The 24,430-nt window shown below is 37.0% G+C and overlaps 1 pseudogene; it reads right to left on the bottom strand.

Moving 5' to 3' along the window:
* LOC128661292 (zinc finger protein 850-like) overlaps positions 1-24,430 on the bottom strand; it is a 65,768-nt pseudogene that overhangs the window by 20,790 nt on the left and 20,548 nt on the right.

The following is a 24,430-nucleotide window of genomic DNA, read 5'->3' as shown; positions in this document are numbered from 1 at the left end:
GGTAGGGTGATCTTCAGGGGGTTAGTGTTAGGTTTTTTTAAGGAGGGATTGGGTGGGTTTTAATGTTGGAGGGTATTGTATTTTTTTTTACAGGTAAAAGAGCTGATTACTTTGGGGCAATGCCCTGCAAAAAGCCCTTTTAAGGGCTGGTAAAAGAGCTGATTACTTTGGGGCAATGCCCTGCAAAAGGCCCTTTTAAGGGCTATTTGTAATTTAGTATAGGGTAGGGAATTTTATTATTTTGGGGGGCTTTTTTATTTTGACATGACATTTCAAACAAATTTCCGATTTACTTATATTATAATTTGTGCTTAGTTCTCTTAGTATCCTTTGTTAAAGAGTAATCCTAGGTGAACTCAGGAGCGTGCACATATCTTCAGACAGCAGAGGAGTTTGCAAGAACAATTATAGCAGTTATACATAGTTACAAACACTGCTGCACAGACTGCTAAATACATGTGCATGCCCCTAAGCTCATATAATATCAGACTCCAAGGTTTACTCTATAACAAAGGATACCAAAAGAACAAAGTAAATTAGATAATAGAAGTAAGTAGGAAAGTTGGGTAAAATTGCTGCTCTATCTGAATTATCAGCGTTTAACTTTTACTGTCAGATTTGGCTTCTGTCATTGATGATGTTTTCCTAAGTATTCTGTTTTTAATAATACAAAAAAACACAAAATACTGGTCTGGATTACAATCACTTTTTATTTGCATGAAAAAAACATTGTATATCATTATATAGTAAAAAGCAGCATTACATGATATATGCACACATGGCATAAATATACCTAACACTTGTGCTCTTGATACAAAGGGATTTATCAGATATATGTTCCCTTTATATATACAGTATGTGCTATTATCAGTTCTTGTGGCTTCTAACTAACATGAAAACATCTAACAGACATAATATCAAGTTACAGAACATGACACACATATTACATACCCAGTATACATGTAGGTTATAGTAGCCATTTAAATTAAACTGATTATGATCACGTATGTACCGGTTACTGATATTGTGTCTCATTAAATAAAATCAGTTTCCCCTCAGTAATTCCTTAAATATATCTCCCAGATGTCAATCATTTGAGACTGATGGTCTTGTTTATATAATTATCTAACACTCAATTCATATAAAGACTCCTTTATTCTGTAAATGTAATTATTTTCTCCCCTTTGCAAATCAAACGTACAACTCCTAACACTGGCATATTAATAAACAACACTGGGGGTGATTTGGTGGTGAATTGTTGTATAAACTGGTCACTATGAGGATAGATTTGTATATTCCTGTGAAATATTGGTATTCTATCACATTTATATGAGAGAAACTGAGGTGCACATATATAGAGGAACAAAGGACAGCAGGAGAGCATTTCCAATCTGGGGCTTTTATAACTGGGATTTAGTAAGTATTATTTACAATATCATCTCTTTTGATGCTTCTATTTAGAGAGTTTGTCCTATTTAGGATAATTTTAAAAAGGTTTGTACACTGTGTATATAAAGTTTATTTGTGTGTAAAAATGTGGTGTTTTTTATACTTGATTTCAGTAAAAACCTTTTTTCCACTTTATAAACATGTAAAAGGTTTCTTCCCTTGTGAATCCTTTCATGAGTTTTCAGACTTTTTGTATGTGTAAAACTTTTTCCACACTCTGTACATGTGAAAGGCTTTTCCCCTGTGTGACTCCTTTCATGAGTTTTCAGACTACTTATTTGTGTAAAACTTTTTCCACACTCTGTACATGTGAAAGGCTTTTCCCCTGTGTGACTCCTTTCATGAGTTTTCAGGTGACCCATTTGTGTAAAACTTTTTCCACACTCTGTACATGTGAAAAGATTTTCCCCTGTGTGACTCCTTTCATGAGTTTTCAGACTCCTTATTTGTGTAAAACTTTTTCCACACTCTGTACATGTGAAAGGCTTTTCCCCTGTGTGACTCCTTTCATGAGTTTTCAGATGATCCATTTGTGTAAAACTTTTTCCACACTCTGTACATGTGAAAAGATTTTCTACTGTGTGAATCCTTTCATGATTTTTCATATCACTCATTTGTCTAAAACTTTTTCCACACTCTGTACATGTGAAAGGCTTTTCTCCTATGTGAATCTTTTCATGAGTTTTCAGACTACTTATTTGTGTAAAACTTTTTCCACACTCTGTACATGTGAAAGGCTTTTCCCCGTGTGACTCCTTTCATGAGTTTTCAGACTCCTTATTTGTGTAAAACTTTTTCCACACTCTGTACATGTGAAAGGCTTTTCTCCTATGTGAATCTTTTCATGAGTTTTCAGACTACTTATTTGTGTAAAACTTTTTCCACACTCTGTACATATGAAAGGCTTTTCCCCTGTGTGATTCCTTTCATGAGTTTTCAGATGATCCATTTGTGTAAAACTTTTTCCACACTTTGTACATGTGAAAGGCTTTTCTCCTGTGTGAATCCTTTCATGAATTTTCAGACTACCTATGTGTGCAAAACTTTTTCCACACTCTGTACATGTGAAAGGCTTTTCCCCCGTGTGACTCCTTTCATGAGTTTTCAGATGATCCATTTGTGTAAAACTTTTTCCACACTCTGTACATGTGAACAGCTTTTCTCCTGTGTGAATCCTTTCATGAGTTTTCACATGATATATTCGTGTAAAACGTTTTCCACACTCTGTACATGTGAAAGGCTTTTCCCCTGTGTGACTCCATTCATGAGTTTTCAGATGATCCATATGTGTAAAACTTTTTCCACACTCTGTACATGTAAAAGGCTTTTCCCCTGTGTGAATCCTTTCATGAATTTTCAGACTACTCTCTTGTGTAAAACATTTTCCACACTCTGTACATGTGAAAGGCTTTTCTCCTGTGTGAATCTTTTCATGAGTTTGCAGACTATTTTTTTTTGTAAAACTTTTTCCACACTCTGTACATGTAAAAGGCTTTTCCCCTGTGTGAATCCTTTCATGAGTTTTCAGATTACTCTTTTGTATAAAACATTTTCCACACTATGTACATGTGAAAGGCTTTTCCCCTGTGTGAATCCTTTCATGAGTTTTCAGATAATCCATTCGTGTAAAACGTTTTCCACACTCTGTACATGTGAAAGGCTTTTCTCCTGTGTGAATCTTTTCATGAGTTTTCAGACTATTTTTTTTTGTAAAACTTTTTCCACACTCTGTACATGTGAAAGGCTTTTCCCCTGTGTGACTCGATTCATGAGTTTTCAGATAATCCATTCGTGCAATACTTGTTCCACACTCTAAACATGTGAATGGTTTTTCCCCTGTGTGAATCCTTTCATGATTTTTCAGAACACACTTTTGCGTAAAACGTTTTCCACACTCTGTACATGTGAAAGGATTTTCTACTGTGTGACTCCTTTCATGAGTTTTCAGACTATTTATTTGTGTAAAACGTTTCCCACACCCTGTGCATGTGAAAGGCTTTTCTCCTGTGTGACTCCTTTTATGAGTTTTCAGATGATCCATTTGTGTAAAACATTTGCCGGACTCAGTACATGTGTGTGGTTTCTCACCTGTGTGAATTTTGTGGTGTTCTAGTAGAGGAGACTTCCATTTAAAGCTTTTCTCACATTTTGTAGATTTGAAAGGTTTCTCCTTTGTATGAATCAGTTGGCTAGACTGTAGACTTCTTCCTTCTTTAATATGTTTTGAAAACTCAGTAAGTGCCAATTCACAATCTTCTTTAAATATCTTCTGTGATATCCCCAATGTTTATAAATAGTCATTGGTGTCTAGGACTTTTGTAGTTTGCGGTATCATTCTGATGCTTCCTATAGTGAAGGATGGATATGAACTATTCATGTGTTTGTCTACATAAAAAGAAATGGAATAAAGAAAAATAAGAATATTATAATATATATAATATAATATATATCTTTTTAATATAATCCATCTCAATTAAAAAAAAAATCATACTAAAAAAATGTCTTCCGTTTTGTATTTTTAAATGTATTTACCTGTAAATCACAAATTAAAAAAGTATGACATAGAATGTAAACATTACTACATCATAGTAAACTAAATTACTGATTACTGATGAAAACAAGTTATAGGGCCGCATCAAACAAGGTGCGTGTGAATAATTTTCTCAGTCAGGGAACAAGTACATCTGTATTCAAGGCAAGAGAGGTGGCATCCACCATCCTCATTTAATATTGCTTAAGCAAATCCACATACAGCCCTGCACGGCTCATGCTCACCCAGTCTTAATCATCACAGACTAATAATCAGTGTGAGATGTTTTGAGAGGGTAAGAAGCAGTGACCGTATGATAATCTTTAGCTTTCAGCTGTGGTTCTATTTATATAAACAGCCAAAAACTTTATTAGTTTAATAATACTCACTGTAAAATTAAGCACACAAATCAGTGGTGGTTCTGGGGTGGGGAACACTGGGGCAGTTGTGGGTGTTCCATGAGCGAGATCAGTGCAGGGGAATGTGGAGTTGCAGGTGTTCTGAGTAATGAACCAGGTCAGGGGGTGAGGTTAGGCAGTTGTTAGACATGATCTGTCTAAAAGCACAGAGGGGGAGTAGTATTTTTTACCCTACTCCTCAGCCCAATGGGGGTTGCTCCTTCTTTATAATGTCACTGACATAAATGTTCTTAAAGACGCAGATATAAATATAATAGTTTATATTAGTTTAATAAGTGATCTATTCTATTTTCCCAGTAAATAAAGTCAGCATAATGTCTATTTTACTCACCTAACACATGAGTTCATGCTGATAACAGGCTCCAATGTTTGTGCTCAGGAAGAAGGTTCCCTTATTCACTCCAGTTACATCAATACCTGATATCTCTCAGTGCTCTGGCCGTGTCTGTAAAAAGTATATTAAATGGTTTAGACAGATAATAATAAATAATGGTTTATTCTTTATAATTAAAGGCACACATAACAATTCATGTGATACAGATCAGCTATTTAGGTTATTACATATGTGCTATTGATTCAGCACAAGCATTTAGTACAGTTAGCTCTGTGAGTGTTAAAATTGCCCCTTAAATATGAATCTTTCCAGATCTATACAACATAATGGTAGAAAATCTATTTAAGTGGGGCCATATCATAACTTTACAAATATATTATAATCTTTGTTTTTATCATTTATTTGAAACAATATTTTCTCCTGAAAGAAATGTTGAATATAATTTGTTTAAATATAAGTTAAATTGGATACTGCAGTATTGGTATTGTACTTCCTACTAATTCTCACTGTCAGACATTTTGTATCTGTCATCTGCTCCACCCCCAGTCCTTTAACTTCTCTTGGTTAATACTGAGTTGTCTTAAATCACACTGCAAAGGGGTGTGGGAGAGATAGGCACTAAAATGTTCATTTCAATTGTTATCTTGGATAGAGTTAAGAAAAGAAAGATTATTTTGTTTACATAGAGTGATAATATAATGAGATATTTTGGCAAATTCAGTCCATTTAAAAGGACCATAAAATATAAAATTACAAAACCACAAATGCATAATAAAAATACAATGCAATAAAACTTACTATGAATTTAAAAAGAGCAATAGATTGTTTTCTGATAAATGTAGTTCTGCAGCTGTACCATGTGACAGCTATCAGCCAATAACAGACTCCTGTACCATGTGACAGCTATCAGCCAATAACAGACTCAAATGTTTATATAATGTGATCTCCTGCATATGCTAAGTAGGAGCCGGAGCCTCAGGTCATTTAGAAGGCTGTGTACAATTTAATAATGAAAATAAATTACAAACAGCAGTTATTTTACATAAAAATAAAGCTAAAGGAGAAATTTCCCATACACTTTAAACTATTTTATACACCTGTAAAACAAGTCATTAGAAACACATTAAAGGGACAGCAAAGTCACAATTAAACTTTCATGATTCAAATTTAAACAACTTTCTAATTTCCTTCTATTACCAAATCTGCTTTATTCCCTTGGGGACCTTTTATGACAAAGCATATAATGCACTATGGTGCGCTAGCTGCTGATTAGTGGCACATACATGCCTCTTGTCATTGACTCACCTTATGTACTCAGCTAGCTCCCAGTAGTGCATTGCAGCTGCTTCAATAAAGGATATATAGAGAATGAAGAAAATATAATAGAAGTCAGCTGGAAAGTTGTTGAAAATCATATGTTCTATTTAAATGATGAGAAACATTTGGGTTTCTTGTTATTTTTTTGCTGAAATTGCTTTTATTGTCACACGGTATAACATACATTTTGCAGTTTACATTTTTCTCTTAGTAAAATAATATTTCACATAGTAAATAAAACCGTTTCCAACAGACTGCAGTTTAAAACTTGTCACAGCATTTAAGACCGGCAACAAGTAAAAATCAGCAAATGTAAATGACATTTCTCTGGATATTTGTTCATAACCAGCTAAAGTGTAGTCGTACATTGCTAAGTACATTACCCGTTAGTGTGAGTTCTAAGTGCGTCTACCTCTAGCTTATGTGTGCATAATCCATGACTCCCATATGATGTGGAATTGGTCCTTAGTCGCTAGTAGGTCAGCTGCTAGACTAGACATCTTATAGAAGTGCTCTATTTCCCGCTCTATGAGGAAGACTCCTGGGGGTTCTGTATTCCAGTATTTGGTGCGGCACATTCTGGTAGCTGTGCAAAGTATAGGTATCAGCTTATTTTAGTTAGAGGTAAGTCCTGTAACTGGAAAATGCAGTAGTGCGTGCTCAGGGAGTAATTCTATCTCTTTGTCAAAAATTTTGCCTAATAAATTAGCTGTGCCATTCCAGAAGGGTTGTATTTTACTACAGTGCCACCATGTATGTCCCCTCCTCCCCGCAACCTCTAAAGTAAAGATTATTATCCTTTCCTCCTGTCTTGATTAATCTGGTGGGGTATAGATACCATCTAAACGCAGACTTTATGTAATTTTCCTGTAGTGGGGGAAGTAATAGTGAATGAGGTACCTCTTCATAATGTTTCAACCCATACCCGGGCTGGCCTTTCTTTACCTAGTTCTTTTTCCCATTTGTGCATAAATGCTGTTTTAGTGATGAAGTCTGACATTAAAATGTGGGATACAGTTTGGCTATTGATCTCTCTGGTCTTTGTTTTGACAGAGAATTTCAAAAGATGTAGAGCTATGTGTGAGAGCTTTTCCCAGCACCTCTGCTACTCTAGATCTCATTTGGAAATAATGAAACCAGGTGTTGCTATCGGTTGGGTCTAATTCATTGTAATGTTGTATCGTGAAGAACTTACCATTAACAAGAGTATCAGCTATCCCGTACAAGCTTCTGTTTATCCATTTACCTTGTACTATATTATCTAAGGAGGAGTTTAAATCTATCAGTGGGGTGACTGACGAGTTAGGATTTAGTAACGGAAAAAGTTTGGTGGTTCTATCCCACATGAACAAGGAGTGTGCAATAGCTATGTAACTTCTCCCCTTCTGAGGTCTATTTATCTTAGCCATCCACAGTATTTTGGCTATATCCTCTATTCCCATTATGTCAGCTTCTAATTGTATCCATTGGATGTCGCCCTATCTATTATGCCACAGGGCAGTTAGGGCCATTCTGGCAGCATTATAAAATGAGACAAGGTGTGGTAGGCCCAACCCACCCCCTGATCTATGTTTAGTTAATATTTGTTTATTGATCCTTGCTATTTTATTATTCTAAATGAAGGCCTGGATGTCCCTTTGTAGGTTATTAAGGTCTGTGTGGAACTGAGATGGGCAGAAATCTTAAAAGATAGAGCAATCTAGGCAGGGTCGTCATTTTAGTCACCACAATTTGTCCCAGAAGTAAGATTTTGTATTAGGACCATTTAGTCATACATTGTTTTATATGATTCGTTAGGGTTTTGTAATTATATTGATATAGATTATGGACATCTGCTGTAATGTATATTCCTAGATACTTAATGTGCTTGTTTGCCCATTTAAAAGAGAAGTTGATCTCGAGAAATTTTTTTGTTGGTGTTTGGTATGTGAATGCCTATTGCCTTGCACTTATCGTCATTTATTTTATAGCCTGATAAGGCACCAAATCACTGTAACGTGGAGTATAAGGGGGGCAGTGACAGTAGGGGCTTCGTCAAAGTCAGTATCACATCATCCACGAATAGGGTAAAAAAATAAAGAACATAGATAAAGAAACCTTTGTGGGATAGATGTATATTAATTACGACCAAAGCACGCAATAGAACAATGACAAAAATGAATGTAAAATCCTGTAATCATATTGCCAAACATATAGAATCACAAAGATGTAATTATCGTCATTACAAATGAAACACAATTAATGTAAAATAAAACTATAATCTCTGCTTCATTCAAAGTCCAGCAAAATTGCAAAATTGTTACAAATCACTCAATGTCAATAAATAATGATCTCAGATGGGTCCCCGATTCATAATAAAGTCCATTAATGAACACCATGCCAATCAAACCTAGGATGGTTTTGATTGGACTCAGATTGAGGTATGAGTGGAGCTAAGGCAATATACCCCCGCAGACGCCGGCGTGTCACCTTTTGAAAAAGCCGTAATGTAAAACGGCGAAACATGTTAAGGGAGGGTCGTTGATCTTTTCTCAACTCCTTACATTTAAAAAATTTTTAGCAAACAGATGGGACACAATAATTACTTAATAACTTTATAATACGTAGTACACATTGGGTTTTGAATAATTACCTATACTTTAATATCTAATGGTATTCTCAAGCTATAAGCAATCACGTTGTTTAGAGACACGCTGAACGAATACAGCCCTAGAAAGCATTCACGTAATGACTAGATTCAAATTCTCCTAAACCGCCTGTAATTTGATCTAGAAACAAGTTGCAATAGATATATAGACCACTGTTAAACTGTTCTTTAACTAACTGCTAAAAACCTTACTATTATATATCTTAAATCTAAACCCGCTTTGACTGTGTACTATTCTAATGCAAACGGCTCAGTACTGATAGCTACAAAGCGATATTTAAGTTGTTGCTCTCTAAATTGATTATATACGTTAACTCCAAGTCACATTACTATTTAATTTGAAAGCTATACAATAATAGCCTATGGATTAACCTCATAGAATTAATAGTATCCTAAATATATGAACACTAGTATTGATACTATAAGTGACACAAAGGGTGGAACAATCATCCAATAAGAGCAAGTCAGGGGTGTATAGATACATGGGAATAAAGCATATTGAGACAGAGGAAACGTCATATAACATAAAATTGTTACCTGCTTAATTGAATAACCCTTTATTTAAAATATTGCAGTAAATATCTAGCGGTTAGTTACATAGCAAAATATTGTAACAAATTTAGAATATTAATTCATCTATATATTCACTTACAGTATTTACAACTATGATAATTTCATCTTAATAAAGAGACACTTAGTCTCAACCAAAACTTCTTTTGACCAACACACATGTGATGAATATTTTGTAATGTTAAACCTATTAAAGGGACACTATGCAAGATAAAAGATTTATAACTTCAACAGTGCAAATCATTCTATCCTACAGTATATTGCAACTCAGTAACACACAAATACTAATTACTTTTTACTAGTAAAGTTGATTATAGACTTAACTAAGGGTGTCTTTATTTTGTCAGCTAAGTATAACCTAGTGAACCACACTTCAGCTGTTTAATTATTCAGGATAGATTATACAAGATACAAAAGGTGAATTTAAACAATCTATCCTGTTTATCTCAGCGAACTTATTCAATTATAAGCCCTTACTTTCTATTACTTTATAGCAAGAGAAATATTTGATTCCCAGAATACCCAAGTACTATTTGTGAATGCCCTTGTTCTGTTTGTGTTTTTAAATGTTGATCTGTGACATATTTTAAAGTGTTGTAATAAAAGTTAAATTATAATATTATCTCCTAATTTCCATTCCATATCAATAAGATGCTTCAACAATTATATGGGGAGAGGGAAGTGCTAGGTAATATTAAATGCTAATGGTTTATCTGGGCTCTACAGTTAATTATAAACCTATAGGGAAATACAGGATTCTAGTTGGCCGATACATAAGAATCTATTGCTCATTGAATAACAGGAACAACCCCCACAAATGTATTATTGGACAGACCTCCTAAAGCTTCAAAATATTGTTTGGTTCTGCTACAAACATTCATTTTACAAACTGCTATAAATCATTATGTATTAAATTGGGCTTTTTAAATGAAATAACTTAATATTAAATTCATTAAAACAGCATGAAAAATATAGAAAACAAATTAAATAAGTAAAGTTGATTTTTTTTTTATTTAAACTCAGTTTCTTATATGAAGTGAAATATTTAATCTTTATCATAACAAAATACAGAACAATATTTTCTCATCATTACATAAAACACAACAGTGTGAGGCTGTTAATAAAGATTTATGTCAGGTTTTGCACATTACCGTTTAGCAGAAGCTCTGTAAGTATGAAGTCTCTCTGGTTCCTCCTGTGATATCACTGAGTGTTACACAGATATTTATACTAATGTGGGAGTGTCACCTTTCTCTTTGTGACTCACATGAGTACAACTTGTCAGTTGGGAGACAATGAGAAGGTCACACCTGGACTTCTGTTCTCATATAGATGTCTATTGTCCCCTCTGGTGTCACATGAATACAGAGTCCCTGCCTCCCCCTCAGGGTGTGATTATCATATGGATAAGTAATGAGGAAACAAACTGTCTATTTAAATGTGCGAGATTTTTCTGTTGTGGGAATTATTTTAACATAATTTAGTTGCAAACAGATGTATAATATTAAAATGTTATTAGATACATGTGAGATACAAAGCTGAGCATTTCAGTACTAATAATTTGACCCTTTTATTGTTGGTTCACTGACTGTATTATCTAATGTTTCTTTTTCTGAACTTTCTAGCATGCATTATCATATATATATATATATATATATATATATAAATATATATATATATATATATATATATATATATATATATATATATATATATATAAACATACACACACAGTATCCCACAAAAGTTAGCACACCCCTCACATTTTTGTAAATATTTTATTATATATTTTCATGTGACAACACTGAAGAAATGACACTTTGCTACAATGTAAAGTAGTGAGTGTACAGCCTGTATAACAGTGTAAATGTGCAGTCCCCTCAAAATAACTCACCACACAGCCATTAATGTCTAAACCATTGGCAACAAAAGGGAGTACACCCCTAATAGGAAATGTCCAAATTGGGCACAATTAGACATTTTCCCTCCCCGGTGTCATATGACTCGTTAGTGTTACAAGGTCTCAGGGGTGAATGGGGAGCAGGTGTATTAAATTTGGTGTTATCACTCTCACACTCTCTCATACAGGTCACTGGAAGTTCAACATGGCAAACAACTCGCTGAGGATCTGAAAAAAAGAATTGTTGCTCTACATAAAGACGGCCTAGACTATAAGAAGATTGCCAAGACCCTGAAACTGAGCTGCAGCACAGTGGGCAAGACCATACAGCGGTTTCACAGGACAGGTTCCACTCACAACAGGCATTGCCATGGTTGACCAAAGAAGTTGAGTGCACATGCTCAGCGTCATATCCAGAGGTTGTCTTTGGGAAATAGACATATAAGTGTTGCAGAGGTTGAAGTTATGGGGGGTAAGCCGATCAGTGCTCAGGCCGTATGCTGCACGCTGCATCAAATTGGTCTGCATATGGCTGTCATCCCAGAAAAAAAGCCTCTTCTAAAGATGATGCACAAGAAAGCCCGCAAATCGTTTGCTAAAGACAAGCAGACTAAGGACATGGATTACTGGAACCATGGCCTGTGGTCTGATGAGATAAAGATAAACTTATTTGGTTCAGATGGTCTCAAGTGTGTGTGGCAGCAACCAGGTGAGGAGTACAAAGACAAGTGTGTTTTGCCTACAGTCAAGCATGGTGGTGGGAGTGTCATGGTCTGAACCTGCATGAGTGCTGCCTTGCTAAAGAAGCTGACGGTAAAGGTGATGGAGTGGACAAGCATGTCTCCAGACCTAAACCCTATTGAGCATCTGTGGGGGAACGCAAGGTCTCTAACATCCACCAGCTCTGTGATGTCATCATGGGGGAGTGGAAGAGGACTCCAGTGGCAACCTGTGAAGCTCTGGTGAACTCCATGCTCAAGAAGGATAAGGCAGTGCTGGAAAATAATGGTGGCCACACAAAATATTGACACTTTGGGCCCAATTTGGACATTTCCACTTAGGGGCGTACTCACTTTTGTTGCTAACAGTTTAGACATTAATGGCTGTGTGACAAAGTCAAAAAGAGATTTGACTAAAAAGTCTGCACTTTTACAGCACTTTCATCTCCCCTAGTCTGTATGACATCATTTTCTAGGAAGTGGAAACTTATTCAAAATTAAAACATAACATATTACAAAAATAACGCTTAAAACCAATAAATTTAAAATTTAAAATTACAAAGAGAATTTAAAGATGCATTATCATGATGTGGTTGACCCCCGGTTATTCTTGAACAATCACTGAGATTTCATACCATATGAAGCGTGTCAGACTCCAATGTGTTATAGAATAAAAGTATACCGTTTCTTATAAAGTACAACATTAGCCGCTGAAATATTGTTTATAAGCCGTGATGTTTCTGTTATATATATATATATATATATATATATATATATATATACACCTGATGAAATGGTCGATGGACTGGGAAACGCGTTGTGTTACTCTGTCAACAATAAATGTCAGTTGATTTTACTATTTGGCCATCACAAGCTTTTTTTTATCTGTATTGACTTTGCTGAGCAACTGCAATACCATCTCAGTTACGAATGCATCTTTTTTCACCACTTGCTGGAAGCCACTTTGGAGGATAGCAGCGGTAAAAGCAATGCAGCTATTGCGACAGGATAGCTTGCTGAACAGCTATAAGAGTTCAGACCGCACCTGTGGCACTTTTCAAGTGCCTTGGATATCGTAAGTTTGCACTTGTCTTGTGCATGATTATCCTAACATCATTGTTTGTGCACTATTGTGGCGCCTTCTTCTTTTCTTTTCCAATACACTTATACAGGCAGATACACACACAGCATACACTTATACAGGCAGATACACATACAACATAGCATACACTTATACAGGCAGATACACACACACTACATAGCTTACACTGACACATGCAGATACACACACACTACATAGCATACACTTATGCATGCAGATACACACACACTACATAGCATACACTTATACATGCAGATACACACACACTACATAGCATACACTTATACATGCAGATACACACACACTACATAGCATACACTTATACAGGCAGATACACACACACTACATAGCATACACTTATACAGGCAGATACACATACACTACATAGCATACACTTATACATGCAGATACACACACACTACATAGCATACACTTATACATGCAGATACACACACACTACATAGCATACACTTATACATGCAGATACACACACACTACATAGTATACACTTATACATGCAGATACACACACACTACATAGTATACACTTACACAGGCAGATACACACACACACTACATAGCATACACTTATACAGGCAGATACACACACTACATAGCATACACTTATACATGCAGATACACACACACTACATAGCATACACTTATACAGGCAGATACACACACACACTACATAGAATACACTTATACATGCGCATATAGACTCACTACATAACATACACTTATACAGGCAGATACACACACACTACATAGCATACACTTATACATACAGATACACACACACACTACATCATATATGGGTATCTGTATTTCATTGTATGGGGTCCTGGGGTTGGCAAGCACATTAGCTCGCAGTCTGCGGCTGCCACTGTTCGTTACACTGTTCGTTACCCTGGTGTTAGCACTGCTCATCGTATAAAACTGAAGGCATGCTAGTATTATCACCAGGGGTTAGACGTCATCACTACCAGGGGGTTAGAGGTCACCATTACCTGAAGTCAGAGGGTATACAGCCTTCTTACTCCTGCTTAACCCACACACCATTCCTTTTCCACAGTGAATCTAACAGGTATCTAACCCTGGGAGAGAAAAGCCAGCTGCTTCTAAGTATGGGCACAATAGAATTTTTTTTTAATGCATGGGGCAATGCGGGACAGCAGAACAGACCCCTAAAATTGGGACTGTCCCGCAAAAATCAGGACAGCTGGGAGGTATGCAGTGTGTATTAATTCCATTAACCAGCATAGAGAGCTATATTGTGTATTAACCCTTCACTAGCACTGAGAGCAGCACAGCGAGTATTAACCCTTCACTAGCACATGTAACAGCACAGCGAGTATTAACCCTTGACTAGCACTGTGAGCAGCACAGTGTGTATTAACCCTTCACTAGCACTAAGAACAGCAGTGTGTATTAACCCTTCACTAGCACAGAATTGAACAGCACTTAGTATCCCATTGTCTGGCACAAGCAGATGAATAACAAGCACTACAAGAACAACATTTATAACAATTATAAACTATTTAGGCAGACTATAAAGTGACTAAAACGTTTTATCACACAACACACACAGCCTGACTCACTCACCAAGCGAGAACTGCAGAGCGGAGCTCCACTCTAGACAGGAGACATGTGACATCCACTCAAAGCATTTTTTGTTTGCTTTTTTGTTTTTTAAATCAACTTTAATGTAACAAACAACCTATAGACAATAATTCTGGAAACTAAATATTTTGCATCTTTCTTGTTCTTATTGTTCTCTCACAGTGGTTTATGCTGATTGTCATTTATAAAGGTAATCACTGTGAGTGTCATTTATAAAGTAACCACTGTGACAGTCATGTATAAGGTAATCTCTGTGACTGTCATTTATAAGGTAACCACTGTGACTGTCATTTATAAGGTAACCAGCATGACTGTCATTTATAAGGTAATCACTGTGATTGTAATTTATTAGGTAATCACTGTGACTGTCATTTATAAGGTAACCAGCATGACTGTCATTTATAAGGTAATCACTGTGATTGTCATTTATAAGGTAACTACTGTGACTGTCATTTATAAGGTAACCACTGTGACTGTTATTTATAAGGTAACCACTGTGATTGTCATTTATAAGGTAATCACTGTGATTGTCATTTATAAGGTAATCACTGTGAGTGTCATTTATAAAGTAACCACTGTGACTGTCATTTATAAGGTAACCACTGTGACTGTCATTTATAAGGTAATCACTGTGATTGTCATTTATAAGGTAACCACTGTGACTGTCATTTATAAGGTAATCACTGTGACTGCCATTTATAAGGTAATCACTGTGACTGTCATTTATAAAGTAATCACTGTGACTGACACTTATAAGGTAACCACTGTGACTGTCATTTATAAGGTAACCACTGTGATTGACACTTATAAGGTAACCACTGTGACTGACATTTTTAAGGTAACCACTGTGACTGTCATTTATAAGGTAACCACTGTGACTGACATTTATAAGGAATCACTGTGACTGTCATTTATAAGGTAACCACTGTAACTGACATTTATAAGGTAACCACTGTGATTGTCATTTATAAGGTAACTACTGTGACTGCCATTTATAAGGTAACCACTGTGATTGTCATTTATAAGGTAACCACTGTGACTGTCATTTATAAAGTAACCATTGTGACTGTCATTTATAAGGTAACTACTGTGACTGTAATTTATAAAGTAACCACTGTGATTGTCATTTATAAGGTAATCACTGTGACTGTCATTTATAAGGTAATCACTGTGACTGTCATTTATAAGGTAACTACTGTGACTGTCATTGATAAGGTAACCACTGTGACTGTCATTTATAAAGTAACCACTGTGACTGTCATTTATAAGGTACCTACTGTGACTGTCATTTATAAAGTAACCACTGTGATTGTCATTTATAAGGTAATCACTGTGACTGTCATTTATAAAGTAATCACTGTGACTGTCATTTATAAGGTAACCACTATGACTGTCATTGATAAGGTAACCACTGTGACTGTCATTTATAAGGTAACCACTGTGACTGTCATTTATAAGGTAATCACTCTGGCCTAGATTTGGAGTTCGGCGGTAGCCGTCAAAACCAGCGTTAGAGGCTCCTAACGCTGGTTTTGGCCGCCCGCTGGTATTTGGAGTCAGTGATTAAAGGGTCTAACGCTCACTTTACAGCCGCGACTTTTCCATACCGCAGATCCCCCTACGCCATTTGCGTAGCCTATCTTTTCAATGGGATCTTTCTAACGCCGGTATTTAGAGTCGTTTCTGAAGTGAGCGTTAGAGCTCTAACGACAAAATTCCAGCCGCCTGAAAATAGCAGGAGTTAAGAGCTTTCTGGCTAACGCCGGTTCATAAAGCTCTTAACTACTGTACCCTAAAGTACACTAACACCCATAAACTACCTATGTACCCCTAAACCGAGCTCCCCCCACATCGCCGCCACTCGATTAAAATTTTTAACCCCTAATCTGCCGACCGCCACCTACGTTATACTTATGTACCCCTAATCTGCTGCCCCTAACCCCGCCGACCCCTGTATTACATTTATTAACCCCTAATCTGCCCCCCACAACATCGCCGCCAGCTACTTAAAATAATTAACCCCTAATCTTCCGACCGCAAAGCGCCGCCACCTACGTTATCCCTATGTACCCCTAATCTGCTACCCCTATATTATATTTATTAACCCCTAATCTGCCCCCCTCAACGTCGCCGACACCTGCCTACACTTATTAACCCCTAATCTGCCGAGCGGACCTGAGCGCTACTATAATAAAGTTATTAACCCCTAATCCGCCTCACTAACCCTATCATAAATAGTATTAACCCCTAATCTGCCCTCCCTAACATCGCCGACACCTACCTTCAATTATTAACCCCTAAACTTCCGATCGGAGCTCACCGCTATTCTAATAAATGTATTAACCCCTAAAGCTAAGTCTAACCCTAACACTAACACCCCCCTAACTTAAATATAATTTACATCTAACGAAATAAATTAACTCTTATTAAATAAATTATTCCTATTTAAAGCTAAATACTTACCTGTAAAATAAACCCTAATATAGCTACAATATAAATTATAATTATATTATAGCTATTTTAGGATTAATATTTATTTTACAGGCAACTTTGTATTTATTTTAACCAGGTACAATAGCTATTAAATAGTTAAGAACTATTTAATAGTTACCTAGTTAAAATAATAACAAATTTACCTGTAAAATAAATCCTAACCTAAGATATAATTAAACCTAACACTACCCTATCAATAAAATAATTAAATAAACTACCTACAATTACCTACAATTAACCTAACACTACACTATCAATAAATTAATTAAACACAATTGCTACAAATAAATACAATTAAATAAACTAGCTAAAGTACAAAAAATAAAAAAGAACTAAGTTACAGAAAATAAAAAAATATTTACAAACATAAGAAAAATATTACAACAATTTTAAACTAATTACACCTACTCTAAGCCCCCTAATAAAATAACAAAGCCCCCCAAAATAAAAATTCCCTACCCTATTCTAAATTAAAAAACTTACAAGCTCTTTTACCTTACCAGCCCTGAACAGGGCCCTTTGCGGGGCATGCCCCAAGAAGTTCAGCTCTTTTGCCTGAAAAAAAAAACATACAATACCCCCCCCCAACATTACAACCCACCACCCACATACCCCTAATCTAACCCAAACCCCCCTTAAATAAACCTAACACTAATCCCCTGAAGATCTTCCTACCTTGTCTTCACCATCCAGGTATCACCGATCCGTCCTGGCTCCAAGATCTTCATCCAACCCAAGCGGGGGTTGGCGATCCATAATCCGGTGCTGAAGAGGTCCAGAAGAGGCTCCAAAGTCTTCCTCCTATCCGGCAAGAAGAGGACATCTGGACCGGCAAACATCTTCTCCAAGCGGCATCTTCGATCTTCTTCCATCCGGTGCGGAGCGGGTCTATCTTGAAGCAGGCGACGCGGATCCATCCTCTTCTTCCGATGTCTCCCGACTAATGACGGTTCCTTTAAGGGACGTCATCCAAGATGGCGTCCCTCGAATTCCGATTGGCTGATAGGATTCTATCAGCCAATCGGAATTAAGGTAGGAATTTTCTGATTGGCTGATGGAATCAGCCAATCAGAATCTAGTTCAATCCGATTGGCTGATCCAATCAGCCAATCAGATTGAGCTCGCATTCTATTGGCTGATCGGAAGATGTTTGCCGGTCCAGATGTCCTCTTCTTGCCGGATAGGAGGAAGACTTTGGAGCCTCTTCTGGACCTCTTCAGCACCGGATTATGGATCGCCAACCCCCGCTTGGGTTGGATGAAGATCTTGGAGCCAGGACGGATCGGTGATACCTGGATGGTGAAGACAAGGTAGGAAGATCTTCAGGGGATTAGTGTTAGGTTTATTTAAGGGGGGTTTGGGTTAGATTAGGGGTATGTGGGTGGTGGGTTGTAATGTTGGGGGGGGGTATTGTATGTTTTTTTTTTCAGGCAAAAGAGCTGAACTTCTTGGGGCATGCCCCGCAAAGGGCCCTGTTCAGGGCTGGTAAGGTAAAAGAGCTTGTAAGTTTTTTAATTTAGAATAGGGTAGGGAATTTTTATTTTGGGGGGCTTTGTTATTTTATTAGGGGGCTTAGAGTAGGTGTAATTAGTTTAAAATTGTTGTAATATTTTTCTTATGTTTGTAAATATTTTTTTATTTTCTGTAACTTAGTTCTTTTTTATTTTTTGTACTTTAGCTAGTTTATTTAATTGTATTTATTTGTAGCAATTGTGTTTAATTAATTTATTGATAGTGTAGTGTTAGGTTAATTGTAGGTAATTGTAGGTAGTTTATTTAATTATTTTATTGATAGGGTAGTGTTAGGTTTAATTATATCTTAGGTTAGGATTTATTTTACAGGTAAATTTGTTATTATTTTAACTAGGTAACTATTAAATAGTTCTTAACTATTTAATAGCTATTGTACCTGGTTAAAATAAATACAAAGTTGCCTGTAAAATAAATATTAATCCTAAAATAGCATAATATAATTATAATTTATATTGTAGCTATATTAGGGTTTATTTTACAGGTAAGTATTTAGCTTTAAATAGGAATAATTTATTTAATAAGAGTTAATTTATTTCGTTAGATGTAAATTATATTTAAGTTAGGGGGGTGTTAGTGTTAGGGTTAGACTTAGCTTTAGGGGTTAATACATTTATTAGAATAGCGGTGAGCTCCGATCGGAAGTTTAGGGGTTAATAATTGAAGGTAGGTGTCGGCGATGTTAGGGAGGGCAGATTAGGGGTTAATACTATTTATGATAGGGTTAGTGAGGCGGATTAGGGGTTAATAACTTTATTATAGTAGCGCTCAGGTCCGCTCGGCAGATTAGGGGTTAATAAGTGTAGGTAGGTGTCGGCGACGTTGTGGGGGGCAGATTAGGGGTTAATAAATATAACATAGGGGTCGGCGATGTTAGGGCAGCAGATTAGGGGTACATAGGGATAACGTAGGTTGCGGCGTTTTACGGAGCGGCAGATTAGGGGTTAAAAGTGTAATGCAGGGGTCAGCGATAGCGGGGGCGGCAGATTAGGGGTTAATAAGTGTAAGGGTAGGGGTGTTTAGACTCGGGGTACATGTTAGAGTGTTAGGTGCAGACGTAGGAAGTGTTTCCCCATAGGAAACAATGGGGCTGCGTTAGGAGCTGAACGCTGCTTTTTTGCAGGTGTTAGGTTTTTTTTCAGCTCAAACAGTCCCATTGTTTCCTATGGGAGAATCGTGCACGAGCACGTTTTTGAGGCCGGCCGCGTCCGTAAGCAACTCTGGTATCGAGAGTTGCATTTGCGGTAAAAATGCTCTACGCTCCTTTTTTTGGAGCCTAACGCAGCATTTGTTTTAACTCTCGATACCAGAGTTAAATTTATGGTGCGGACAGAAAAAAGCCCGCGGAGCGTTAACAGCCCTTTTACCGCCAAACTCCAAATCTAGGCCAGAGATTCTCATTTATAAGATAACCACTGTGACTGTTATTTATAAGGTAATCACTGTGACTGTCATTTATAAGGTAATCACTGTGATTGTCATTTATAAGGTAACCACTGTGACTGTCACTTATAAGGTAATCACTGTGATTGTCATTTATAAGGTAACCACTGTGACTGTCATTTATAAAGTAACCACTGTGACTGTCATTTTTAAGGTAACCACTGTTACTGTCATTTATAAAGTAACCACTATGACTGTCATTTATAAGGTAACCACTGTGACTGTCATTTATAAGGTAATCACTGTGACTGTCATTTATAAAGTAACCACTATAACTGTCATTTATAAGGTAACCACTGTGATTGTAATTTATAAAGTAACCACTCTGACTGTCGTTTATAAGGTAATCACTGTGACTGTCATTTATAAGGTAACCAGCATGACTGTAATTTATAAGGTAATCACTGTGATTGTAATTTATTAGGTAATCACTGTGACTGTCATTTATAAGGTAACCAGCATGACTGTCATTTATAAGGTAATCACTGTGACTGTCATTTATAAGGTAACCAGCATGACTGTCATTTATAAGGAAATCACTGTGACTGTCATTTATAAGGTAACCAGCATGACTGTCATTTATAAGGTAATCACTGTGATTGTAATTTATAAGATAACCACTGTGACTGTCACTTATAAGGTAATCACTGTGACTGTCATTTATAAGGTAACCACTGTGACCGTCATTTATAAGGTAACCACTGTGACTGTCATTTTTAAGGTAACCACTATGACTTTTACTTATAAGGTAACCACTGTGACTGTCATTTATAAGGTAACCACTGTGACTGTTATTTATAAGGTAATCACTGTGACTGTCATTTATAAGGTAACCACTGTGATTGTCATTTATAAAGTAACCACTCTGACTGTCATTTATAAGGTAATCACTGTGACTGTCATTTATAAGGTAACCACTGTGACTGTCATTTATAAGGTAATCACTGTGACTGTCATTTATAAGGTAATCACTGTGATTGTCATTTATAAGGTAACCATTGTGACTGTCATTTATAAGGTAATCACTGTGACTGTCATTTATAAGGTAACCACTGTGACTGTCATTTATAAGGAAACCACTGTGATTGTAATTTATAAGGTAACCACTGTGACTGAACATTAATTGCAAGAAAGCAAAATGTACAAGGCTCAGGCTTCCTATTCAGTCAGCTTCTTATTCTGCAACTGATTGCAATTTGCAAAATAAAGCTTTATAAACAAAATATCTAGCATTATTTTAAATAAAATATTTTAAATAAAATAATACACTTTCCAAAAATCTAAACAAACTGCAATCTGTTTATTGCAATATAAGATGATGTAAAACATGACATAATTGTGATTATGTTTTGAATAAGTAACTGGTATTTTAAAAGTCTTAAAATCCTTTGGGCCACTCATTTATGTAGATATATACAGGGCGTGAACTAGGGTTGCCACCTGCCCTGGTTTCACCGGGACAGTCTCGGTCTGAGGCTCTGTATCCCGGAACTAGCCTCAAATGCCGGGGCTAAGCGCTCCCTTGGCGCAGCAGTAAGCACAGATTTTTTAAAAAATAAGCTGGCCAGAGGAGCGCTTAGCTTGGGGTTACTAACCGGGTAGGTGGAGTCTGCAGGAGAGACGGAGGATGATGTCGGAGTGGGACAGTGGGAGGGGGCAACAGGGTCCAGGAGGGGAGTCGTCACATCCTGTGGCAGAGAGACAGGACATCACACGCGCCCGCCTGCCCGTTACACCAGTTACCCGCCCACCAATTACCCAAGTCCGGTCACACAGGTTCACAATGCCCCCAAGCAATGCACAGTCTCATCTCCATCTTTCTCATCTCCAAACACTGCTCCAATAATTTTGTAACGTTGTCACTCAAAAGTTAGTGTCAATTTTATTTTCTCTAGAACTTGTTCATTTGAGTTTAGCTTTTCTAAATAATTTTCTCCCCTATACTTACAGCACTATTTTACTTGGTATTGGTGTGTGTGTGTGTGTGTGTGTGTGTGTGTGTGTGTATGTATATAGTATCAAATAGCCGGTAGCCCACCAGCACTCTAACCTTTGTTGACATACAGTGACCTTGGTGCAGTCCTCAATATGCAATAATATAGATACATGAAGAAGGAAGGCACTCACAGGATTTAAATACTTGAATTATTTAATATGAACAAAGTGCATGAATAATTGTTGTTGACATTTCGGCTCTATCCTTGATCCTTCTTCAAGACAAATTATGCACCTTATTACGGCAAACCTGCCATATTCCCAAAGGAGAGAAATAGCTCTTTCTCTCCTTCTTCATATATATATATATTCAGGTGTGCTCATTACAGTGTTAAAGAGTTGTGAATAAAAAGCCAGGGAGTCTCATTCTATTATGAAGAGTAAAAGCAGGAATGTTTCAGCCCTCTGTGGCAAAAGGATTTAGAGCAGGACCAGTCGAATTGGGGCACCTTGTAAGCGGTGACTGGCTAAGCAAAATATGGCCATATTGTGTGACTAAGTTCCCAATATTTTTTAAAAAAAGATAGTTGTCTCTTGATGTATATGCAGGCAATTTTTTGCAGCAGTAAAAAATATGTTGTGCTTTTGAAAATGGATGTGCGCTGATACCTCTTTGTTTGTGTAATTACTGGGTCATATTGGCAGCACTCCCAGATGTTGATTTAAACTTTTTGTAAGGTGTGCTAAAAAACCAAATTTTGTATTTGTATTTAAAATTACCAGGGAGACTGACCATCTCCCATTGGTTTAAGCACCCCACCCAAGTTCAGGTGTGCTCATTACAGTGTTAAAGAGTTGTGAATAAAAAGCCAAGGAGTCTCATTCTATTATGAAGAGTAAAAGCAGGAATGTTTCAGCCCTCTGTGGCAAAAGGATTTAGAGTAGGACCAGTCGAATTGGGGCACCTTGTAAGCGGTGACTGGCTAAGCAAAATATGGCCATATTGTGTGACTAAGTTCCCAATATTTTTTAAAAAAAGATAGTTGTCTCTTGATGTATATGCAGGCAATTTTTTGCAGCAGTAAAAAATATGTTGTGCTTTTGAAAATGGATGTGCGCTGATACCTCTTTGTTTGTGTAATTACTGGGTCATATTGGCAGCACTCCCAGATGTTGATTTAAACTTTTTGTAAGGTGTGCTAAAAAAACAAATTTTGTATTTGTATATATATATATATATATATATATATATATATATATATATATATATATATATACAGGGAGTGCAGAATTATTAGGCAAATGAGTATTTTGACCACATCATCCTCTTTATGCATGTTGTCTTACTCCAAGCTGTATAGGCTCGAAAGCCTACTACCAATTAAGCATATTAGGTGATGTGCATCTCTGTAATGAGAAGGGGTGTGGTCTAATGACATCAACACCCTATATCAGGTGTGCATAATTATTAGGCAACTTCCTTTCCTTTGGCAAAATGGGTCAAAAGAAGGACTTGACAGGCTCAGAAAAGTAAAAAATAGTGAGATATCTTGCAGAGGGATGCAGCACTCTTAAAATTGCAAAGCTTCTGAAGCGTGATCATCGAACAATCAAGCGTTTCATTCAAAATAGTCAACAGGGTCGCAAGAAGCGTGTGGAAAAACCAAGGCGCAAAATAACTGCCCATGAACTGAGAAAAGTCAAGCGTGCAGCTGCCAAGATGCCACTTTCCACCAGTTTGGCCATATTTCAGAGCTGCAACATCACTGGAGTGCCCAAAAGCACAAGGTGTGCAATACTCAGAGACATGGCCAAGGTAAGAAAGGCTGAAAGACGACCACCACTGAACAAGACACACAAGCTGAAACGTCAAGACTGGGCCAAGAAATATCTCAAGACTGATTTTTCTAAGGTTTTATGGACTGATGAAATGAGAGTGAGTCTTGATGGGCCAGATGGATGGGCCCGTGGCTGGATTGGTAAAGGGCAGAGAGCTCCAGTCCGACTCAGACGCCAGCAAGGTGGAGGTGGAGTACTGGTTTGGGCTGGTATCATCAAAGATGAGCTTGTGGGGCCTTTTCGGGTTGAGGATGGAGTCAAGCTCAACTCCCAGTCCTACTGCCAGTTTCTGGAAGACACCTTATTCAAGCAGTGGTACAGGAAGAAGTCTGCATCCTTCAAGAAAAACAGGATTTTCATGCAGGACAATGCTCCATCACACGCGTCCAAGTACTCCACAGCGTGGCTGGCAAGAAAGGGTATAAAAGAAGAAAATCTAATGACATGGCCTCCTTGTTCACCTGATCTGAACCCCATTGAGAACCTGTGGTCCATCATCAAATGTGAGATTTACAAGGAGGGAAAACAGTACACCTCTCTGAACAGTGTCTGGGAGGCTGTGGTTGCTGCTGCACGCAATG

Source organism: Bombina bombina, chromosome 5 (assembly GCF_027579735.1).
Source record: "Bombina bombina isolate aBomBom1 chromosome 5, aBomBom1.pri, whole genome shotgun sequence".
In the NCBI taxonomy this organism is placed as follows: Eukaryota; Metazoa; Chordata; class Amphibia; order Anura; family Bombinatoridae; genus Bombina; species Bombina bombina.
The sequence above is the reverse complement of the archived record's forward strand: the minus strand, read 5'-3'. Positions and strand labels throughout refer to the sequence as shown.